Raw genomic sequence first — 12,318 nt, forward strand, 5'->3', positions numbered from 1 at the left:
CGAAGATGTCTGAGCCCATGTCATCGGCTCCGAGCTCATCTTCCAAGATTCGTTCGCCGGTTCTACAGACCTCGGGGCCGAGCATCGAACGGTTATCTTTCACCGAGCCCCAGGTCTTGGAACCGGTGTCGGAGCTGGCCTCCACCATCGATTCTTCAGTCGGTGCCGTCTTCGGCCCCTTCGACCCAGTCTTCCAAACCATTATCTGATACTGATGTGGATCGTGTCGTGCAGAAACTAATGGAAAACACGGCCCTATCCAAGCTGATTGTGGTTTCGTCCCAGTTGGTGTCAAAACTAGAAGGCCTCCCCGTGTCTCCAACAGGTCCTCCTTCGAGACTCATCCAGTCTTCGGAGCCGGGAGAGGACGAACCAATGATAGTGGAGCCCTCGTGCCGAACCCGTCCATTGCACGATCGGCACCATTGACTTTGACTCCTTTGGAGCCCGTAGGGGAGTCGCGGAGCCGACGATCTCTCCTTGGTTCCGAGACCGAGAGTCGTACCGATTTTTCGGTGCCGACTCTCCCTCTCCCTCTCGGGGCCTCGGCGCAGATTGGTTCGGCTCCGTCCTCTGGGTCGGAGCCCACGGTTCCGGTGTCGGGGATGCTTCCGCGTTCTTCAGAACTGGAGGAGTCCTCGGCCCGGGGCTCAGGGGGCTTTCGACCTTATGAGGAAGGTATTGTCTGCACAGACAACTACTTCATTGGAGGCGTTTTCTCCTTCCCCTAAAGGGCCGCTTTCTGTTTCTGCTCCCATGATTCACCCTAAGCGTAGAGCCCCATTGCCTCAGCCAGCCCCAGAGGGTGCTCCCTGTTCCTCGGAGGCCTCACCAGAAGCCCCCTCTGATGAGGTTCCAAGGAAGAGATTGTGCAAGAGGAGGCACATTGATTCCCCACAGGAATCTCTAACATCTGACACCGATTTGGATGAGGCAGAGGGGTCCCCACGGTCCCCCTCTGAGGTTGTGTCATTTGCAGACATCCTGGAGATCTAGAAACAGATCGTGATTGGCAGTCCCTAGCCCCCACTGAGGACGAGTCGGTGTTGCTGAAGGCTTTTGGGGCTCAACCTTCTACCTCCTGGGTGACCCCGCCCTTCGATGAATTGATGGACTTGATTGCTCGAAGGGCGTGGGAAACACCGGACACCGTGGAACCGGTCCCCCGAAAACCGAACAAATTTATTATTGCCCCCCAAGATAAGGCCCATCTCACTAAAGTAGTTCGGTCGACGCTATGGTGGTGGCGGCGGCGGCAGCCACGAAGAAGGAAATGTCTGAGTCTTCCTCTTCTGTTCATCCTCCTAATAAGGATTCTAGGACTATGGACAGATACGGGAAGCGTGTTTTTAGTTCAGCGACTTTTTCCATGCGTTCGCTAAACTATTTGACACATTTTACATGTTTACAGAGGGATCTCATTAAGAAACTGGGAGATACCCTCCAGGGTAACACAGATGCTGCTGTCTCAGATAAGGTGACAGCACAACTTAACACCCTTCAATAGCAAACTCATCCATGAGGCTCATCTCATATGCGGCCGAAGGATCGAGTAGAGCTGCAGCTTCAGCGATTGCTCTCCGTAGACAATCCTGGATGCGGCTGTGCTCCGTTGCGGAAGCCTTCAAGTCTTCCTTTGCCAACGCCCCCTTTGATGGTGCCACATTCTTTGGGCCCAAAGTAAAGGAGACTCTAACTCGGTATGAGCAAGAGGGGAAGACCCTGTTTGCTGTTGGGGTCCGTTTTTCCACTCCAACTAGACCGTACCCCAAAGGACAATGAGACGGAAAAATGTGGTTCCATAAGACTCAGGGATCATTCCAAGCCACACAGGGTGATGCCCCCTCCAGAGGCAGAGGAGAGGGAAGAAATGGAAGACGCCGCCCTGGCAGCAGAGGGGGTCCGCAAAATCAGGGCGACAGGGATACAGTCTCTGGGAAGCCCTTCCAGCAGTCCTGAATGGAGGCCCGACTGTCCTACTCTGGAGGCAGTCGGGGGTCGCTTGGCTTTATACCCACAGGCCTGGGTAAATCTTACCTCAGATTCTTGGGTAAAAAGCATAGTAACCAGAGGATACATAATTCCCTTTACTTCCGCCCCACCTCAACAAAAGAGATTTCCAGATGTGCCACCCCATCTGCGAGATCCAACAGCTGTAGAAATTTCAAAGCTGCTCGCAAAAAGAGTCATCCAGCCAGTCCCAGCGGACCAAAGAGGATCCGGAACTTACTCAAGGTTCTTTAGTTCCAAAGAAGACAGGGGACTGGAGACCGATTTTGGATCTCAGCAATCTCAACACCTTCGTAAGGAAGGAGAAGTTCCGGATGGTCACGCTACAGTCGCTCCTTCCCTTCTTACAGAAGGACGGTTGGATGTGCTCGATAGATCTCAAGGACACGTACTACCACATCAAAATGGCCAGGCCGTCCAGAGATCACCTGAGCTTCCGGCTGGGAGCCAGTCATTTTCAATTTCGAGCTCTGCCCTTTGGACTCACCTCAGCCCCCAGGGTATTCACCAAATGCATGGCAGTAGTGGCGTCTCACTTGAGACGACAAGGATTCCGAGTGTTTCCGTATTTGGATGACTGGCTCCTCACCGCCACCACCAAGCATCGTCTTGAACAAGCCAGAGACTACACAGTTGACCTTTGTTCCCACTTAGGAATTTCAATCAATTTCAAAAAATCTGCCTTATCGCCCTCACAGCATATCTCATTCATCGGAGCAGACCTAGATGCACGGTTAACACTGTTAAAGCTTCCTCCACTAAGGGCGTCAGCCCTCAAAGAACAGGTTCTTCTTCTTCAGAACAGGAAAGCCCCAGCCAAGCTAGTGTTAAAGGTTCTGGGACTAATGGCAGCGTCTCTGATCGCAGTTCCCATGGGGAGATTGCACATGAGGGTACTCCAATGGCTGCTTTTCGCACAATGATCGTTCCAGCAGCTACCCTTGTCGCACGAGATACTAATAACAAACTCTTGCAAACGAGATCTTTCATGGTGGGTAAACAGTCAGGATCTCACAATGGGTCGCCCGTTTGTCCTACCCAACTCGACGGCCACAATAACCACGGATGCTTCTCTGATAGGGTGGGGGGGACTTTTTCAGGGAAGAACAGTCCAAGGGGAATGGTCCAACATGGAGTACAACCTGCACATAAATGTTCTGGAGTTGACGGCGGTGTTCCTAGCGTTGCAACACTTCCAAGCTCTCTTACCTCTGGGAACAGTGGCAGTTCAGACGGACAACATGTCTGTGGTCTGGTACATAAACAAGCAAGGGGGAACCAGGTCTTACCCACTATGCAGAGAGGCCATGAGAATTTGGCAATGGGCAGAGTCCACGGGTCGCTTTCTAGTGGCAACGCACATCCCGGGGTCATCCAACGTCATTGCGGACAGGTTGAGCAGAGCCATCCTGTTACCTCACGAGTGGTCCCTCAATCCACAGGTGGCGGAAAGGATCTTCCGCAGATGGGGCCAGCCTTGCTGTGATCTGTTTGCATCCCCGTTGAATGCCAAATGCAGAAGCTACTTTGCCCTTCTACCCCCTCCGGGGGATGTTCCCAGGGTCGCACTGGTGCACGATTGGCCCCCGGGTCTTCTGTATGCATTCCCTCCTACCCCGTTGATTCCCAAATTTCTACAGAAAGCCAGGAACCTGGAAAGGACGATAATACTCATAACGCCATTCTGGCTTCAGCAGATATGGTTCGCCTTTCTTCGAGCCCATCAAAGGGAGGAACCTTGGATTCTGGACCCAGTGCCAGATCTATTGACTCATTCGTCGGGAGTTCATCACCCATCTCTTCAATCCCTCAAACTGACAGCTTGGCTGCTCCGCTTACCTGTTTAGCCAGGACAGATCTTCTTTCTCCGGCAGTTCAACACATTCTGGTTGCCTCTCATAAAGCCTCCACCAGAAAGCTTTACAGGAGCAAATGGAAACGCTTCGTATGTTGGGCGTCAAGCCAACACATAGATCCCTTGGTAGCTCCACTACACAAAGTTCTGAAATTCTTATCAATTCTCTTTCACGAAGGAGCCTCTACTTCCACCTTAAGAGTACAGTTGGCGGCTATATCTAACTTTCATATTGGTGAGGGGGGCTCTTCTATTATGTCTCACAGGCTTTGCAAGGCTTTTATGAAAGGAACCTTCCACCTTCGTCCACCCATTCGGGAGCCCTTTTTCCCATGGAATTTGAACTTGTTATTGTTGCAACTGATGTTACCACCCTTCGAACCGGCTTCATCCTGCCTCCTAAAGTTCTTATCCTAAAGTTCTTATCGTGGAAGACACTATTTCTTGTGGCTGTCACTTCAGCTCGAAGAGTATCAGAGCTACAAGCATTATCAGTCAGGCCACCATACTTGATCTTCCACCCAGATAGAGTCTCCTTGCGCACAAACCCGTCATTCCTCCCCAAGGTATGTTCTGTCCTAAATATCAACCAATCCATAGAGCTCCCCACGTTTTTCAAGAATCATACAAACAAATTGGAGTATATGCTGAACAAGTTGGATGTTCATAGGCAGCTAAGATTTTACCTGGACAGGACTAAAGATCACAGAAAGTCAGATCAGCTGTTTGTTTCGTTTCCAGACAACAAAAAGGGTATGGCAGTCATGAAACGTACCTTATCTAAATGGCTTTCCGATTGTATAGAATTTGTGTACTCTATTTCGAATCAGTCATTACCTTTCAAGCCTAAGGCTCATTCTACCAGGTCCGTTTCCACTTCCTTGGCTCATGCAGCTCGCTTACCTTTGGACACGATTTGTGCAGCAGCTACCTGGGCTAAACCTCATACATTTATCACTCATTATAAGGTTGACACGGCCTCCAAGGACAGGACATCCTTTGTTTCCACTGTGCTCAGGAACGTTCTTTCATGAGTCGCCCAGGGTGACGGAGCTAGGGACGCTACCCATGTGTAAGAACAAACGGCGAGATTGAACACTTTCACATAAACAAGTTATGTACTTACCATAACGTTCCATGTGAGGTGTTCATCTCGCCTTTGTTCTTACATTCCCCCCCCCTCACATGTTATGGAAGAACAGGTAAGACTAGAGTCTGGTCGGGATTTTCTTACCCCTTTCTAGGGTTCATTGGTCTGTGTCCTCATTAGGATATAGTTCTCACCGCCCATAGGCATTACTTATTATAGTCAGAGGATGTTCATGGATAACCGTGTGAATGTTTAGGTCTTGCACCAAGGTGATGATTAGCGGTCTGGTTTCTCGCAAACTAGATCTGAGGAATAGCAGGGAGGATTATGGGATATAGTCTGGTCTCGAGCTTCTCTAAGATGCAGAGCTTTGCGATGCGGCCGACTCGGCTCCGAACCCGTGTGTAAGAACAAAGGCGAGATGAACACCTCACATGGAACGTTATGGTAAGTACATAACTTCTTTTTTTTGTAAGCATGTGGGCTTTAAAAATAAGACAAAATGATGACACCCATGAAACCGCTAAGCTTCTTACAACTGTAAATATATTTGCTTGCTTGTTTTCCTTGGGCAAATGTTCAGTGGAGTTGAGATGCCTGCAGCTGAGGGCAGCTGTGCATTCTTTTCTGAGTGAAATTTGCAAAAACTCCTTGCTAAGTACTTTTCCATGAAGATATGCTGTCTGCAGGTTTAAGCAGTTAATCTTGAGAATTCTTTACTGAGGGAAATGCAAAATTTAAAGGTACAATGGCAAGCAGTTTAGTGAAAATAAGTTTAAAATTATGGGAAGTGAATAAGATGCAACAACCTCCATAGCAGTCATTAAAATTTTAATGCAGTTAATAGACCAGTGTACAATTTAGTTTTATTAAAGATAACTAGTGCACTTTTTCTGAGGGTTAAAAGTTAATGTTTTCTGAAAGCATACAAGCTGTTTTTCATATCTGGGAAGGAAAGAGAAATTAGAGAACAAACAGCAGTCAGTGTAAGTGGGAGCAAAGGCTGTCGCATGTGCTTAGGCGTGAGTAACCTTAACTTTAGGGTTAGATAATTCCTATAGGTGCAGCCATCAATTTAGTGAAATTGTTCCCTTCTGGAGAGTTAAACTTTGTGATTTGAGGATGTACACAGTTTTTGTGCTTGTTCCAAGTTAATAGAGGATGGGGTGTTTCATGTTTAGTTTTTTGTTTGAGAGTTTTCATTAAAACAAAGTCTTGAAAAGTGTGATATAGGTTCAACTGGAGATTAGAAGAAACAACTGTATAAAGGATCAGCCTGCCAAACAGTATAGGCATATAACACAGAAGCTGGAAATACACATTCAAAAGTATCATGTATAGTAGGTGGGAACAATAGCTTTTTATCATGATGGCTATGCTGTCCATATAATCCCGGAACATGAATGGCCTTACAGGGGAAGATAAAAGGAAAAGAGTATTGAATTATATTAAGAAATGCAGAGTACAAATAGCAATGCTACAAGAGACACATCTGGACAGAAATGAGCATGTGAATTTGACAGAGGATTTCAGAATGAATATTCAGCAGAATATCAGGAACAGAAGAAAGGGAGCTTAAGTCTACTAATTGCTAGAGGGACTCCAGTAGTAATAGAAGAGGAGAGAAAAAAAAGACAAAAATGTTAGATTTGTGGTAGTAAGGGGCTATGGGTAAGGGAGAAGGATTACAATGGCTTTTATGTATATCCCACCAAAAACTTCTATTATGGAGCTTAAGAAAATTTTGGGAGAAATTAGCTTTCAACACAGAATATAATACATAGGTCAGGATTGGAATTTGATTTGTAATAGTGAAAGATGTATCAGGGGAACTGTGAAGGGAAACTATAACAAAAGAGGGTAGATTTCTAAAAAAAATTATGAACATATTTGGTATGGAGGATAATGACTTTAGTAGTAGGAACTCTTAACAGAATGTACATATTATTCTCCAAGGTACAATAACTGGGTTAGGCTAGATAGAAATATTTCGCAGGAACATGTGCATAGAAATATTTCGCAGGAACATGTGCATTTAATTGAAATCTTTGACACACATCAGTAACTATTTCTGATCAACGACAAATAAAAGCTAAGATAAAAATGCTGAGTAATGAAGTAAAACTAAGACACTGCTACTTTGCCACCTACCTATTAAAAAGACAAGAATTTAAGAATTGATGGCGGAAATTATTTGGTTACTAGGGAAGATATCTTCAGAAGCTGTAGCTAGTGACTAGGATAAAATAAAAATGGAGTGTAAAATTAAGGTCAAAATAAAAATGAAAGACGGTTAAGAAGTAATAGAAATTACTTAAAAGGGCTGACAAATATTAAAGTTTTGCAAAATAAGGGGACTCCCACAGAACAATAGCAGGAGCAAATATAGAGCGCTAAAGAGAAATTAAGGGAGTATCTGGATAATATGCATGAGTTTAGAAAGATTGCAGTTAAGCAACTATTTTTAATCATTTCAGAGCACAAAAGCATTTAGCACAAAAACTTAGGCTAGAGAACGTGAAAGAGTTGTTGCCAAACTTGGGGGAAACTCTAGCAAGAAAAATAACCAGAGATCCTGTAAAGATTTTAGAGATATTCCGGAAATTGTATGAAAATTTGTATAAGACAGTAATGTGGAAATCAAGAAAGAGTACACATGGAAATATTTATGGATGACTTAATTATGCCAAGGTTACAGGCAGATGAGGCTTAACAACTAACAATTAAGATAAAAGGCAATGAGATAAAAACAGTGATGTGTAATCAGTCTTCAGAAATGTCTCCAGGAGCAGATGGTGTTCCTGCGGCAGTTTGGAGAAGAGGAGGGAAGAAAGTGATGAAGATCTGCAAGATTTTGTTTAATAATATTTTGAAAGGAGGGGAAGCACCAGCATCTTGGAAGAAAGCTAGGCTGGCTCTGTTACCTAAAATTGGCAAAGACCCTTTAGACCTAGCTTCATATAGACCCATTTAAATTTTAAACCACAATTTAAAAAGTTTTACACTAGCTAAAAGCATGGCAAAGCTGTTGCCAAAATTGATAGATATGGATCACTTGTGGTTTTGTGGAGTAAGAGAAATATTTTGCCAGTAGGGATGACTGCAGGTAGGGTACAGAAAATAGGCAAGAGGGGGCTTGGATTTACTGGAGAAACTTGGCATAAGAACCAAGATAGTGGGAACAAATAACTATAGTAGGAAAGGTAATAGAGTGAGGTGAGGCCAAGAAGACATTTGGATTGCAGGCTTTAGAGACTACCTTACCTACCAGGGCTTGATCTTAGAATACAGGCAGAGAGAAAGGGATAGGGGAATTTTAAATGAAAGATGTACTCTGGCAGAATTTTTAGTTGAATCTAGAAAAGATGCAGCTGTTAAAAAAGGGGGAGTTAGTAGGGACATGTAAAATATTGCATGATAACTATAAGAATCAATCAGAGGAGGTTAGAAAAGATTGGGAAGAAAGACTTTGAAAAGCAATTTACAAGAAAACAATGGGAAGACATAGCCATATGCAACCAAGTCCAGATGATTTAAGATCTTTGCTTAGAAATGTTTGCATGGGTATTTTTATATCCCAAGCAGAGCTGGAAGATTTTTTCCTCAGGTAGAAGGCAAGTGTTGGAGGTGTGACTTAGAAGAAAGAGGTAACCGAAAATGTTTTGGGAGTGTAATGAGTTGGCAAATTTTACAAATTCCCTACAAAGTACTCTGTCAGAAATATTGGGTGAGCATATGGCTGTAAGTAAGGAAATGAATAATTTGAGCTGGGATACAGGATCTTGGTTGCATTGGCATTGTAAATTCTATTGGCTGCCAAAAAAGCAAGTACCAGAAAAATGGAAATCAAAGTCTACACCAACTGTATTTGAGGTACTGAATATTATAAAAGAGATTTAAAAACTTGAATGGAGATGTTTGGAAAATGGAAGGAGCAAATTACATAGAAGTAAATGGAAATTGTGGGAACAATACATGCATAATTATGCTCAGCAGGAGGGTTAGTGAGGTTTAAGGGAAGGCAGAAATTCATCAATTTTTTGTAATGTTGGACTGATGACGGTATCAAAGAAAACATATGTGACATATATTGTTTTTAAATGGAAAAATGTTAAAATGTTTTTCTTTTCTGTTAATGTATGTTTGCCTATTTAATAAAGGTGTTTAAAAATAGAAGAAAAGTTGGATAGTACATTGGAGTTATCTAGATATGTGTTGAGGCCTGTAAATTTTAAATTTTATGTAGAAATGTGTCCACAAGCATTTTTACACACCTACTGTCAAAGATTGGAGAGGTGTTAGAGATGTCATAAAGAGAGAAGTTCCTGGTCACATATTGTTTAATTTGGGGGGAATGTAAGAAACTAGAAAGCTTCAAAAGTCTACCACAACAGATGATAGCAAAAATATATACTAAGGGGACATATCAAAGAAAAAAGCCCACCTTATTAGGGCATAAGAGTGGACTACCTAAAGAGAATAGAGAGATTGTAGGATTAATAATGACAACTGGGGGAAAAATCAATAACAAAAAAAAAGAATAAGAGGGAGTCATCAGAAGTGGAATAAGTAAGAAATATGTTATGTCAGCTTGCAGGAAGGAGAAAGATGAAGAGAAGCTAGAGGTGAGAAAAGTGGTCAACTGGGCATTCTTGGACTTGGAGACAGAGGGGTTCCCAGTGGGAGTGGGTGTGTGCCATGGTTCAGCTCTGAGCCCACTGCTGTTCATGCCAGTGATGGACTACATTAGCAAACAGGTCGGAGTGGACAGATCAACCAAGTTGCTGTATGCAGATGATGATGCATTACAGGCAGACTTTGAGCAAGAACTTCAGCAAAGGATAGGTGAATGGAATGCAAAACTGAAGGCACATGGGATGAGACTGCACAGATAAGACAGTGGTAATGGCAGTAAATTGTGGACATCAGAAGAAGCTGAGAATTGAAATTGAAGGGAGGATAGTGGAATGGCTTAATAGCTTCAAGTATGTGGGTGGAGTGGTTCAGGAGGAGGAAAGTCTGAACGAAGAAGTCAAAGCTAGAATCAGAGGGGCTGCAGCCAACTGGCATAGAGTCTCAGGTGTAGTCTGACAGAAGAATGCCAAAGAAGCTGAAAAGTAAGGTGTAAAATATAGTGGTGTGACCAGTACTACTGTATGTTAAAGAAACTTAGGCAGTAAAGGCAGAGCAGATGAGGAAGCTAGAGGTGATGGAAATGAAGTGATTGAGATGGTGGTAGGATGCACACTGTGGGACAGACGAAATGAGGGCATAAGAACAGAAGCAAAAGTAGCTCCAGTTGCAGAAAAGATCAAAGAGAACAGATTATGATGGTTTGGGCACATGCAGAAGAAAAAAAAAAGGGAAAGGAGGAGAAAGATGTAGAAAGAAATGGAGTAGTTGGGAGAAACCTTAGGCAACCCGCATTAGAAGAAAAGGGATAACCTGCCATCATGGGGTTAAGTGCCATGAAGGAAGTGTAATAGTTACTCAAGGTGAAGTACAATAGGGAACTGGAAAGGGGGGATGTTATTCTTGTTATAAGTGATGTTAACATTTTATTTTGGTCATGGAATTGATAGCAGATGTATTGAATACTGTATCTTTAGAGGGTGGATTTCAGAAGGCATTATATTATGCTTATAAAAAAGGGAATGGGGCTAAGAGGCTACTATGTAACTGTTGAGACTAGGCCTAGTTGTTATGGAATAAGTGGGAAAACTACTGGCCTTCGACAAAGAATTGTTATGCACAATGCATGATTGTGTAGAGGGTAACTGGAGATGTATGCATGTTATCTATCGGAAAAAAAAAAAAGAGTACTGACTACAAAAATAAATACAATTTGTGGTTTTCTGTTAAATCGTGGAGTGAAATCACTAAGTAATGACAGACATATTTGACTTTCATACTTCACATCCTTCAGAAGATGCATGTTCATACAAAACTTCTAGCAAATCTGTATGTTGCAGAGCAATTTTTAAAATCAGCCCTTGATTTTGGGCCTTTTCTCCCCATTATTGTTAGGTTTTTCCATAAATCTTGTACCAAGAGGTTGAGAAATACAGGATATAGGCTCCTTCCCTCTGTTCCAATTGTACTGCATTTATAGTGAAGTTTAGTATATTTTGTATATAGCAACTTCTGTATCTAATTTTATGGACATTTTACGTGTTGTATATTTGTATGTTTACCCATAATGTGTGACATGTTTAAATGGATTGCTGGAATATATGTACTGTAATAGTTTTACTTTATTGTGTTTATGCTTATTTTGGTCTAGGCTTTCTAATAAATCATTCGCCCTTCCCAGCAAACAGCAGCTTTGCTTGCTACTTTCTGGACATGAACAAAGAACAGAGTGGGGTGAATGGTACACACTTTTTCATAGCTGGATGCATCTAAATGTCACGATTTACACTTGCCGCATTGAAAATCTGCTGAACTAGACATTGAGAAACTGATATCTGCAATAAACTATTTCCCAGTCTTGTGACTGAAAATTTACATTTGTGGTGAATGTACACACGCAACTGTTTCATGCATGCATATCAATCTGCATTTTGCACATAAATGTGTGTGTGTGTATGTATGTGTTGTGGCATTCTGTAGTGTTTATAAAGACAGTCCTTCAAAACTCCTTTCTCACTTTTTAGATGTGGTTCATTTACAGGGATAAATTAAAAGTACTTTCAACAAAACATTGCAAGTAATGAAACCAGAAATTCAGTCCATTCTTAAGTCTTTCTAGAGTTCATTTACAGTTGTAGTATCTCTTTGTGCAGTCTTTCCCAAAGCAAAAAAGTTGCTATAGTCTTTCCTGCAGTAAAGCAAAACAGTACTTAGCAGTATTTTCAGTAGGCTATAACACACAAGCATGTTAAGTTCCAGTAGTTTCTCAGCAGCTCTTTTCCTTCAAAGAAACTTGTCGACTGCCTTCTTTATCTCCCTGAAGTCATCTTCGGTACCCTCTCTTAACTCACATGTCCGGAATCTGATTTGCTCTATATTGGCCATTATATCCCTGAACATCAGCTAGCTCCTCATTGGTTGTCGTAGAGACTTGCCGTTTCTACTTTCCCTACCTGCTCTATAGTCTGTTATAAGGTATCCTGTCTTGAAGGCAACACTAGCAGGCACAACCTCACACTGAGTGACATGTTTCAGGCTTAACAGATATTATGTCACAGTATGTGATATTTTAGTATATACTGTGTTAGTGGTGCAACAGGTAGCACACTTGCCTTTGATGCAGAAAACTATGGGTTTTATTTCTATACCAGGCAAAACTGATTAATGATACTGCTGTGCAGCATAAGGGGGTGCTGCACTCCTGAGGGTCAAATCCTTCGAATGAGTTGTT

General features: G+C 42.9%; 1 protein-coding gene across 1 annotated transcript in view; it reads left to right on the forward strand.

Moving 5' to 3' along the window:
* Positions 1-11,410, forward strand: part of DNA2 (DNA replication helicase/nuclease 2) — a 1,108,563-nt gene extending 1,097,153 nt beyond the window's left edge. Inside the window, exon 23 of the mRNA XM_044056952.1 lies at positions 11,239-11,410. The gene's annotated coding sequence lies outside the window, so the exon portion shown is untranslated. The remainder of the gene's footprint in view (positions 1-11,238) is intronic.
* Positions 11,411-12,318: the final 908 nt, after the last annotated feature.

Source organism: Protopterus annectens, chromosome 14.part0 (assembly GCF_019279795.1).
Source record: "Protopterus annectens isolate FY-2018-M chromosome 14.part0, PAN1.0, whole genome shotgun sequence".
In the NCBI taxonomy this organism is placed as follows: domain Eukaryota; kingdom Metazoa; phylum Chordata; order Ceratodontiformes; family Protopteridae; genus Protopterus; species Protopterus annectens.